Source organism: Sorex fumeus, unplaced genomic scaffold (genome assembly GCF_029834395.1).
Source record: "Sorex fumeus unplaced genomic scaffold, SorFum_2.1 ptg000044l, whole genome shotgun sequence".
Taxonomy (NCBI): domain Eukaryota; kingdom Metazoa; phylum Chordata; class Mammalia; order Eulipotyphla; family Soricidae; genus Sorex; species Sorex fumeus.
Genome location: NW_026606101.1, coordinates 54,328,361 through 54,340,777, shown reverse-complemented (window position 1 = coordinate 54,340,777; position 12,417 = coordinate 54,328,361). Strand labels below are relative to the sequence as shown.

Genomic DNA, 12,417 nt, shown 5'->3' with positions numbered 1-12,417 from the left:
AACCCAGGTCATCAACGTTCAAGGTAAGTACCGTACTTGCTGTCCTATTCCTCCAGCCCCATGTTTGAAATTTTTACAGTCTATAGCATTGCAGAATCAAAGTAAGGGTGTGCTGTCTTTTATCTTATTCAGAATTCATAGGGTAACTAGAAGTCAGTGATTCTTCTGAAAAAAAAAATCATTAAGAAAAGGGGATAAAACAGAACTTCTAAAGTCAATGACACTATTAAACACAATTAGAGTTTATAAATTCCAAAAGCAGCTGGTCCATTTTAGAAAACTACCCTGTAAAGAACCGGGCAAGGCATATTACTTATTCAATATAATGCTGATATTTCAAGCTCAAATTTGTGTTTAAGGCACACATGAACTGGCCCTTCAGATGGATATCACAGATGTGGAGTTCCAAGTGGAAGCTCTTCCCAGAATCCTCCTGCTCTCTTCCTCAGATATCCCCACAGTTCATGTACTCTACACCATAAATTCTTTTCACCACCTCCATTTTTTAGAACATGATTTTCTGTTTTTTCCATAAATACAAGAGAAGAAGCCCCAAAACTCATACAAAGAAAAAGCATGCCTTACCTCGTCACCAATGCTATAGCATAGTGTGTAATAGGATTCAAACTCAGATCCCAGTGGAACGCCAGTAAACCCGCTGCAGAAAGGTTCACAGTCTTTGCTAAGCAAATTTAGCCTCTCTTGCCTCAAAGGGTTGTTGTAAAAATAAAAAGATCACAAAAGAAGCACCGTGCACAAGGGTAAACAAGAGCCACTCAATAATATTACTTCCTTTCCCCCCAAATGCCCATAACACCGTTCAAAGACATTTTCATTTTGGTTCTTTATTTCAAGAACACTTCCCTTCATGTCAAAAGAAAAAGAAGAAAGCAATACAATTCTTGGCACGCCAAAATCATCATTACTCCACATTTTCTTCCAAGTTCTCTTTATGCTCCTTTCCAAGAGCTGAGTTCTGCCTTTGCTTTGCCGCACATTTTATAAGCAGAATTATATTGTGTCCATTGCCAGTGAAATCATTTCAAGAAAAAAGAAAAACATTCTGTTTCTTGTCTTGCTCATAGTCCTTCCTAGTTATTCATACCTGTTATTTAATTGGAGGACACTGTTTTTTTTTAAATTTTTATTAGTGAGGGCTGGAGCGATAGCACAGCGGTAGGGCGTTTGCCTTGCATGCAGCCAACATGGCCGACCGGAGTTCGATTCCTCCGCCCCTCTCGGAGAGCCCGGCAAGCTACCGAGAGTATCTCGCCCGCACGGCAGGGCCTGGCAATCTCCCCGTGACGTATTTGATATGCCAGACACAGTAACAACAAAGTCTCCAATGGAGACGTTACTGGGCCCGCTCGAGCAAATCGATGATCAACGGGAGGGCCTTTAATTTACTTTACTTATTAGTGAGACACCATGAGGTACAGTTGTAGACTTACAAATCTTTGTGCTTGGGTTTCACTGTTTTTTAAGACTCATTAGAATATGCACATTCATAATACAAGGGAAATTCTTCTATGTAGAACTTACCAGGTGAGGAAAACCACTTTTCCTGTGATGAGTTCAAAGAAGTAGACAATAAAAAGGAACGCACTAGACTGGGAATCAGGTGTCTCAATTCTCACTTCCGTTCTGTTCTGACACTCGGTGTTCCACACCTATGAAAAATAGGAAAAGGATGTTGCTTATGAATCTCTCAGGTTTTACCAGCTTTAGAACTTTCCAGGTTCATGAACTTACTGACAAGCCATACTTGGAGTGATGCCATTCTTGAAACCCCCAAATCCAGGAGTTTACCAGCCAAATCCTGGCACTTCTATTTCACTCACGTGCCGCAGAGTGAGAAAGCTGCAGATGCCCTCGTGTTTATGCCCCACTCTCCAGGGGAAGCAGCTCCATCATAATATCAGATTTGAAAAATGATAGGTAAGTGAGTTAAAAACATTTTCAGGCAAGTGAACATTTAACAGCAAAATCTGAGCCACAACTTAAAAGAGACCAGGAATAGGAGTTTGGAGGAAAACTTGAGCCTAGAGAATCAATAGAGAACCCTGAGCTGCTGGGAGTTGGACCCTCTTTACACTTTCTGTTAAGTCCTCATTATAGTTTTCATTTCATTAAGGTTGATTGCTATCTTGCTAAGGATTATGCAACAATACGTATTCCAACAGACAAGCATGCCAAGCTTGGGCTATTATCGAATGTGTCCTTTTGTTTGTTCAAGAGAAATAGTCCAAGTAGAAAAACTACTACTTTTATTGTCATTGTTTAAACAATGATACTCTCTGCTTTCTATGTGCTATTCAGTCTTCACCTACCTGATAATCTCAAAGTTTGGTAAAGGCATTAAAAATGACCTACCATGGGGCCATGGAGATAACTTGAGCATATGTTTTGCATGCAAAAGCCCTAGGTTTGGTCCCCAGCAGCACATGATTCCTTGAGCATGTCCAGGAATAACCTTCAGTATGGAGCTGAAAGTAGCCCCTAGGCAGCACTGGGTATATCACACACACACACACACACACACACACACACACATCATCATCATCATCATCATCATCATCATCATCATCATCATCATCGTCATCGTCATCATCATCCACCATGGGACATAGAGATAGTCCAGCAGATACACTTGCCTTAGTAGACCCAGGTTTGATCACGATCACTGCCTAATGGTCCCTGACTCTGCCAGCAGTGATCCCCAAGTACAGATCAGGAGTAAGTCCTAAGTAGGGCCAAAAACAAAACAAAGAAATAAAAGGGAAAATGAGCCACCCCAAGTCTTTCAATTGATGAGGAAAGCATTTGGAGGCAAGAATAAGGAGAAGGTCATTCTAGAGCCACGGATGGTAGTCTGCGAATTGTACCACCAGCCCCAGTTAAGTTCACTCTAACAAAGGAGAACAGATTCACTGGACTAAGGAACCTGCCTTTGGTTATACCCTCAACTGTGGAAGAAAACCAAGACTCTCACATTCAGGTCTCTGAACACCTGTCTCAAAGTTCTAATGGCAGAAATAAATTAAATTAGGAAAATGAGGAACCACCAGGAGAAGCCCAGTGAAGTAATGACTTTCCTGAGAGGTTGTGGTTTTCAAGGGTTTTAGATTTCTCGAAGCCCTTCCACTGAAAAAAGAGAGAGGCTGAGGGATGAATTGTCAGGATTGGATTGTGGCAAGTGAAAGTTCTCTCTCTCTCTCTCTCTCTCTCTCTCTCTCTCACACACACACACACACACACACATACACACACACACACCAAAAAAAAAAAATCCCTCATGTACAAGTCCCAGGAAATCTAAGCTCTCCTGGCAGCAGGAGACATAAATCAGAACGGTTTCTACAACAGCAGCAAAGGGCATCTGACTTCCCCGAATTACTCAAGTCCACTGAAAGGCAAAGCTCTCCACCCTTAACCCTGGGGGAATCTCTCATACTTGCCAGCTTCCCTCCATGCAGAAATGAAAGTGGTCTCCCTTTTCCATATTCAACTTCTCTTTTAATATTTTTTTTCTTCTTTTCCATAAAGAGAACAAGCAGCTTCGCTTAAGAACCGCTGTGAAATGATTGAAGTTCCCATGCAAACAAACCATTAGCAGAGTTCAAATGCAATTTAAATTACCAGTTGTTAAAGTGCTCTTCAATTTCGTGGTAAGTTTCCAAGGAGAATTACATGCTATATACTATTTAATTGGTTGTTTTCTATTTTTTAACATCCATTTATCCCCCACCCTTATATTTTAGAAGTGTCTATAAAAGCTTCCCTTTAAAAAATTATACATTGTTGAATAGATTAAATCTAAAGATTGAAAGTATCAGAGAAACAGCTGCAGGATTACGAAGCTCAGCAGAAATTGATGGATTTGACACCACAAAACATGCAGAACTTTAAAATCTCAGGAGTCACCTTGTAGTGTTCTCATTCTTCAGAGATGAAGATTCTTAAACCCTAAATGGAAAAGGAAGTGGGGAGACCAAAATCCTCTTCATAATCATGAACAGATTCAACAAGAGATCGCAAGACTCCCAAATTCCATTTCTTTTCTACCACCACCACGTTAGAGTAGGTAATGGAAAATAGCAAATTTCTTTTCCACCTGCAAGTTGTTTTCCTTTGGGGGGGGCAGTTGTTTTGTTTGGGGGTTACTTACACCCAGTGGTGCTCAGGGTTACTCCTGACTCTCTAGTCAGGAATTACTCCTGGTGATAGTCAGGGGACCATATGAGATGCCCGGAATCAAGTCTGGGTCAGCTGTGTGCAAGGCAAACACCCTACCCTACCCGCTGTACTACCCCTTACAGCCCCTCCATCAGTAAAATTTTATAAATAAAATAGAAAGAACTCATTAAGGTACACCTGCCTTCAAAGTAGAGAAAAGCAATAACAAATATCTTCCCAAATGGATTAAAAAGAAAGCAAGGTGAATGGGTAAGTCAAAGAAACTCCAAAAAAGCAGATTCATAGCAGCAAATATAAAGAAAATCATCAAGATTCATTTAACAACTTAAAAAGCATCAAGGCATGCACAGTTCTACTGCTCGTCTGGCCCAGAGTTAGTGGTTGCCACTAATACTGAGGATAAAGAATTAACAAAATAAAGAAAGATTTTGTCCCATCTGTAAAAGTGTTTCTAGAAACCATTATGAGCACATTATGAATAGGAATTTCAAGTCTTCGGCATTAGACTTGTGTACGTTATTTAATCTTCCTTAGTTCATTTCCCTGTCAGCAAAATGGGAGTAAGACCACTTACCCATGAGAATGTATTTAATTATTTCTGGGGATTCCATATCCAGCACATGCAGCACAGATCTATATGTAGTGAGCATTAATTAATGTTCACCTCATAATTTGAAAGAGTCTTAAATAAACTTTCCCAAACTTTTTATATGCATCAATTCCATATTCTCTGGAATTGATATTGAATATTTTCTAATCTATAAAAATATTTGAATATTTTCTAATTTATTCAAACTAGATCTTCTAAGTAGAATATGTTCATGTTTTCTGTTAGATATTAGGTATCCCTTCATGACAAATACACTTTTTTTATCCAAAATGTGGAGTATGTACATGAAAAGATAAAATTAAAATTTTAAAAATAACTATATTAAAATGATATTCAAACCCAGTATATTAAACACATAGCAATAAAAATTCTAATTTAATGTTAAAAATCTCATTTATTCATTGTGTCAAGTCTTTGCAAAAGAATTTCCAGTTGTATAGTGAGAAAAGTTTGGGTCATTATGCAAGGTTTGGAGGCTAGTATATGATAAAGCCATGACTTGAACCCAAATCTTCAAACCAAACTCTACAATCCAATTTCATCACTCTGCAATTACAACTACAATATAGATAGCTATTTTTTTCTGTAAGTAATAAAAATTCATAAAAATTATCTTCTGTTGTTTTTATATTTTTTGCAGTCACAGAGCTTTGGAATAAAAATGATTTAAAAAAATAAATAAAACCCTCAATGTTCAAACTAAAGCATTCCCACATCAGTAACTGTGAGATCCTTCCTGATTTCCACCTTGCTACTATTTCTTAAGTAAAATAAGAAGCTCAGAACCACACTAAGAAATTTCTAGCTAATAATGAGCAGGTCAGGAAAATTTAGCAATGAGGTAATTCAATAATAAAACTAAAAAGGCAGGTTTATGGTCAAAGAAAGCACAGGTATCCCTAACATCACCTCCTGAATGCTCTTCTAGGTAACTTTTAAGTAGTGTCAAGAATCCTGCACACAAGAAGTGCACAACATAAATATTTTCTAGCACCTTCAGTCTTACTGAGGCATGGTGAATGGACGTGGCAGAAGTACACACAGAGTTAGACATGACTCGAGCTAACACACATTCACAGAATCGGTGGAGATGTGCTCAAATACACAGGGCTGAGTGACAGTAAAAAAAAAAAATTGATACAAAGCACAAAAGTACATGCAATGTACTTTTTGTGAGGGAGATCTCTACAAATGGTAACTTTTGAACTGGGCCTGGACACCCAAGAAGATTTCCATGGAGGAGGAAAATCAGCCCAGAGAACACTGTGTGCTAAGGTCTTGAAGAGGATGAGCTCAAAGTTTTCTTGGGCAAGTGACTAATCTGGAGAGGCTAGTGGCAGAGGACAAAAAGGGATGTGGTGGGACATGAGGCTGGAAAAGAATGCTGCGGCCAGAACATGGAGGACCTGGTAGCCAGCTTGAAAAAATTACGAGTTTACAACTCATGAACGCTACGTTTTGAGAAACAACACAAGAGAAAGTAAAATGGTGATGCAATCCCTTTAAAAATGGAGTCACGAGGCTGGAGCAATGGCACAGCAGGTAGGGCATTTGCCTTGCACGTGACCGACCTGAGTTCAATTTGCAGCATCCCCGAGCACCACCAGGAGTAATTCCTGAGTGCAGAGCCAGGAGTAACCCCTGTGCATCACTAGGTGTGACCCAAAAATCAATTTATAAACAAGGAGTCAGGGGGCTGGAGTGATAGTATAGCAGGTAGGGTGTTTGCGTTGCCTGTGGCCAACCTGGGTTCCATTCCCAGCATCCTATATGGTCACCTGAGCACCGCCAGGAGTAATTCCTGAGTGCATGATCCAGGAGTAACTCCTGGGCATCGCCAGGTATGACCCAAAAAGCCAAAAAAAAAATGCGGTCAGCTGCCACGAAAAGCAAAGATGATTGACTATATCTACAGGAGTACTTCCTATAAAGGGATCCATTTTCTGTGGCCCCACTGACAGAGAAGTGAGAGGAGTAGATTGCTCTCAGAACTGCCCCATGTCCATTCCTCCATTGACCCTTTTGTCTAGGTAAGGAGCACTCACCCATGGAAGGCTTAGGGAAAAAATCAAGTGTCACAACGAAGCACGACTTCCAAATCCTGTCTTCAGTCAAATCCCAGCACTATACAACTTGATGAACATGTACACAAGCTAGACAAAGGATTTCACTTCTTTCCTGTCACTCAAGAAGGAGGTCCAGAATCATTCCAACAAGAATTATATATACCCATAACCACATATCACAGAGTGCCTGAGCAGATCTGATACCACGTGACTAGGGTTTTTCACCAATAATGAATCTGTTCCAACGTCAACATTAGGTTATATGTAATCCTGTTCCTTAAAGAGCCTATAGAACAGGTCCCATAGGTCAAAGGCAGAGGCAACATATGATGCTTTTCCTGGTTGTCATGTGGTTCCTAAGGAGGAATGAGATACAACTAAATTTGAAAACAGCAAAAGCAACAGAGGAAGTGCAGATACCATACAAATCCTCCTAACAATTCTGTGGCTTACCTGAGAAATCACCACACAGGTAGAAATTAGCCCAGCCAGAATTCAAATCCAGATTCCATGAACATAAGCACCATAAAGCTATATTCTATTGCCTTACAGCCCATTGTGGTGTGAGTTAGCAGAAGGCAGAGAGAGAGAGAGAGAGAGAGAGAGAGAGAGAGAGAGAGAGAGAGGAGAGAGAGGAGAGAGAGAAAGAGAATGCTTGTGTGGAGAAATGTGGATAGCAGAAAGTAGAGGAATGAAGCATACATACCTCATTCTGAAGATGCCACATACACAGAAACGTATAGGTGGAACAGGAGTTATATTAAAGAAGAGGGGGATTGCATCTGAGGCTACGGAAGCATGAGCTAAGGCATGAAGGTGAGGAAACTGATGGCAGATTCAGGGAATGGCAGAGAGTAGGACTGACTTAGGAATGAGTACTCTGGAGTATCAAAGAAGTACCCAGTAGAGACATATTTCTCTCTAGCCCTGGAAGTCAGGGACAGAAACGTTAACCAAAGGCCAAAACTACCAGAAAAGTAATGCTTCAAAGCAGAGCAATGGCATGGTGTCTGCTTTACTTTGGGTTTCTGTGCTCCTGGGTTAGAAACAAGCACCCACCTTTCAGATGTAAGCCAGGGATGGATCTTGAGTTTCTAACAGTGCTATGATACTAGGGGTCAGTATTTCTGTGCATATTTCATGGATCCTGAACTTCATGAAAAGAGTGCATACAGCTCGTCAAATACATTTCAGCCCCTCATCAGAACATAAGTATCCCCAGTGGGTAAAAAGAGAATGGAGAAGCAAAGGGAGTGTTAGAATGGAAAAAACTTGGAATTTGGTTCTTGGGTTTCCCAATAATTAACTGTGGGATTTCAAGCAAGTGCTTCTTTCTCACGAAGTTACCATTTTCTCATTTGTCAAAGGAAACAATCATACTTTATATAGCTAGGTTCTTGTGAGAATTAACAATTAAGTTGTGAGATTAAATAAAAGGAAATGCGTTTGTACATGCAGACTGACATATCTCGAATAGGTGTTCCCCTGAAATTTACCATGGTGAGAGGACAGTATTAAAAATCGCTCAATCCTCCTGGTGAAGTGTCTAAATCTGGAGTTGTCAACAATTTCCCCCCCTGTTGAAAATTGAGCTGTATTCCCCAGGCAAGTCATTACATCTTTTTGTGCCAAATTGTTTTTATCTTTTAAATGACCCAGTAATCCCACTTTGGGCAATATACATAAGGGAATAATCCAAAAGGAAAAAAGAAGGCAATTTGTTCGGAGATGTTATTCATAGTGCTATTTCTAGCTCTTTATATATCCCTCTATTATAGCACTTATCTCACTGTGCTGTAATTATCCACTCCCCTTCTATACGCCTCCAAATTATCTTTGAAGCAAACCCCAGCACCTAGCACAATGCCTGGCATACAGTAAGATCTCAATAAATGTTTGTTGACTGAATGAATGGGTGATATGAGAGACAGTTTAAAAGGAATTTGAATGAGCAAAAACAAAACACTGTTTTTAAGAGATGATATTAAAGAATTTTTAAAAAGAAAATACTGGTAACTGTAGGTTACTATTTGTAGAGGAGTGTATGAAGAAGCATCAAGATGAAATTTGTGATGATTTAGTTTATAATCGCTAAGCTTCTCCAGACAGCGGCTGACTGTAGTAGAAGATCAACCATAGGACATTCAGGGATACATATTACATGTGAGAATTGGCCTGGCAGTCAGAGCATAAATGTTTGGAATCTTGGATTCCTGACTTGAATAAATCTCCTAAATTTTTTGAGACCAGTCACGGAAAAAAATGGTGAATATAGAGCCAGAGAGCTAATACAGGGATTAAAGTACTTGTCTTGCATGCAGTTGATCCCAGTAAAATTGCCAGCACCACATATGGTCCTCCAGCACCAGCAGAAGTAATCCCCTGAACAAAAAGCCAGGGACAGCCCCTGAGCACTGCTGAGTAACAGCCCAAAAGTCCCCTTAGAAGCTAACTGTATTATTTACAAAACGTACAGCCCCTTAAATGGAATTAGAGGGAGCTGGGAAGGGTCAGTAAGTATGAATTCAAGTATAAATGAAAAGGGAAGGCTAGAAGGTCGCTTGGACCAAGATCTTCAGCTCAAGCCCCTTTGGGTTTCCACTGAGCCCTGTAAACCTATCTTGCAGGGTGGCTGAAGGTCCTCACTACACATCTCTGCAAAACAGATGGCCATCAAGGGAAAACAATATGTTAAATATGACCCATAAAGTCAACATCACTTTGAATGTTGCATATTCTTGGTGGGAAAGAATGCTTTATAAAAATACCCAGGGAGAGCAAAGGAAGCAACATATTCTGTCAGGCTTATTTTGGGGCGTTCCAGCAACTTCAGCCAGGAAGTCAGAGGCAGGAAAACACTGCCCTTGGTTCTCTGCCTAGCAGCTCACAGAAACCAAAATGGGGGACACACACATTCTTCTGTCCAGATCTGTTGCTAGTCTGTGTATCTGCCCCTGAACACATCTTCAACTCCAGCAGTCACTCCCAGACTCCTGCCAGAGCTTCTATTTCTCTAAAGAAAAGTTCACTAAAGTACTCTCCTGCACTACATAAACACACACAAACGCACGCACCAGGTCGTAAAGCATTTGCTTCTTCTATCTGCCTCACCTCTACTTCCCAATGAGAGGTCCACCTGAATGATTTCAAGAGTATCGTATGGTCTTGCTTCTATGGTTGCCCAATCCTTACAGTCCACATGATTCCCACTCTCCTTAGCAGCCAGAAAGATGTTTGCAAAATGCAACTCAGATGCTTCTCACACACCTAAACTTCAGGGTCAAGCCCCTTGTGTAGCTTACTGCCACTAGCTCACGTTTGACTCCTCTCTCTACAGTTTACCACCTTCAGGCATATGCTCTCTGTTCCTCACACACAAACTCAATTCCTGTCTGGAGTCTTTGCATGGACTATTTCTACTTGCAAAGCTCACCCCCTGTCTTTTATACACTACCTGTAGCCTTCAGAGCTTAATTAAACTTCACCTTCCAAAGCCCTTCCTCCATCCACTCAACAGTTGCATATCCCCAAGTGAATCCTCTGAAGAGTTGCCTATCATTCTCTCCTATTTACTGTTTACGCATTGTCTGCCTCCTCCTACACATTCCTGCCAGAATATAAGCTCCCAGGCAATCATTGTTTCAAGCATCATTTTCTTCACTCCAAACTCACTGATGCATAGAACAGTATAAGGCAGACTGGGAATTCAATGAGAGCTTAATAACACTAGACGAATACATATCACATAGGAGAGGCATCTTACATAGTAGAAGGGCAAGGAGCCCACTGGTGGCCAATTTTTGTGGCTCTAGAAAAGTGGCCATCAAGCCTTACTTTTCCCAGGCAGATGGGAATAACATTGTGCTGTCATATCACATTTGTGACATGCTAGGTCATATGAAGGACATTAGAATATATGGAGTGTTGAGTGTGAAGCTCCCTATCATCAATGATCTCATTTTCCTAGTGGAATTTTAAGGCTCAGATGGAGAATGCTTGAGCTTCCGAGTGAAAGCCCTTCAGTCTCAATCCACTGATCTACAGACCAGTTGGTCATTAGACATCATCATCATCATCATCATCATCTTCATCATCTTCATCATCACTGACATCATGTCATTGATATGGTCTGACTAGTTTCAGGAAGAATCAGAAGGTGTTTCTGACATAGGATGCAAATGTGATTATTTTGGTGGGTGCATCTCCCAAGCAGGTGTTCAGGGTCCAGTACCAGGGGCTGCCACTAATTGAGCCAACAGTTTGGTGTTTTAAGGAAACAGGAAAAAAGCAGGATACAAGGGTCCGGTGGGTGCTAGGGAATACCTGGACCATCACAGAGGTGGTAAGGAGCATCCAAGACTCATCTATTAGTGCTGGGGGCACTTGCTATGCCAGGAATCAAACTGTGATCAGCTACCCCTCTCTGGTCCCAGTTCACTATTTTATAAATGTGGGAAAAATAGAAGAATGGCAATGAGAATAAAAGATTAAGGAAAGGGACAAGGGTTATAAAATATAAAGGCCAAAAGACTAAAGTCATTTCCCAGAAGAAGGTTTAAATTTGGTCCCAGCCCCCACCCCAGTCAATATTAAGCAGTGAAAAAAAGACAGGTGTAGAGTCCTTCCTTGGGAATCCTTGGTTGCTGACATGCCACAGCAATTTTTGAAGAGGCATCATGTTCCATCTGAGATGCAGGCTGGCTTGCTACACTCTTGCTATCTCAAGACCAACACCTGCCTGCATACTCCTGGTCCTGTGATTCTGAAGTCATAATGTCTGAGTTCAAATAGCTCCACTATTGACTAGGCTTCGGGCAACTAACCCCACAGAGCTTCAAGTTCTTGTTCTACAGCATGGAGGAAAAATAGCATGAAATGGGATAAACAAGAGGTGGAGAACATACAATGGCATTGAATCCAGTCAAGAAAGAAAGAAAGGAAACATAGACAGCTGCTGCAACATGAACGAACCTTTATGCCAAGTGAAACAAGCTGATCACCAAAAGGTAAATACCCGTGCTTCTGCTTAGATGACATGGCCTGAGTAGACAATTCACCAAGTACAGAGGGAAATGGTAGCGGCAAGGGCTGGGGGAAGGTAGGAATGGGCTAAAATAGGTGCAGTTTCAGTTGTCCGAGAAGAAAAGAGTTCTGGACATCAGCTACAAAATGGGACTCTGCCTGATAATACTGAGCTCAGCTTTTAGAAATGATTATAATTGAGGGAGAGAACAGCACAGGGGCCAGGGGGCAATGTCCCAGTTCTATCCCCAGCACCAGGGTACTCCCAAGCATCACCAGGTATAGCTCTGGAGACCTTTTGTGCACAATCAAGGGGCCAAGAAACACCTCATATTCATGCACTTTCATTGAAGCACCCGAGCCAGTGTCCTTGTATTTCAAGAGTGTCTCCTGGTCTCCTAATTATTGTTTGGGGATAATCTCCCCAAACTACATGGATCTGCAGCATCCTATGCACCACCACCCATCTTCGCCCTGAGCCCCCAAGATCCCTGGAAGCCAGCAGCACTGCATTACCACATC

General features: G+C 41.1%; 1 protein-coding gene across 1 annotated transcript in view; it reads right to left on the bottom strand.

The window, feature by feature from the left end:
- Positions 1-12,417, bottom strand: part of LPP (LIM domain containing preferred translocation partner in lipoma) — a 758,624-nt gene that overhangs the window by 680,736 nt on the left and 65,471 nt on the right. The window contains exon 3 of the mRNA XM_056121924.1: positions 1,543-1,670. The gene's annotated coding sequence lies outside the window, so the exon portion shown is untranslated. The remainder of the gene's footprint in view (positions 1-1,542; positions 1,671-12,417) is intronic.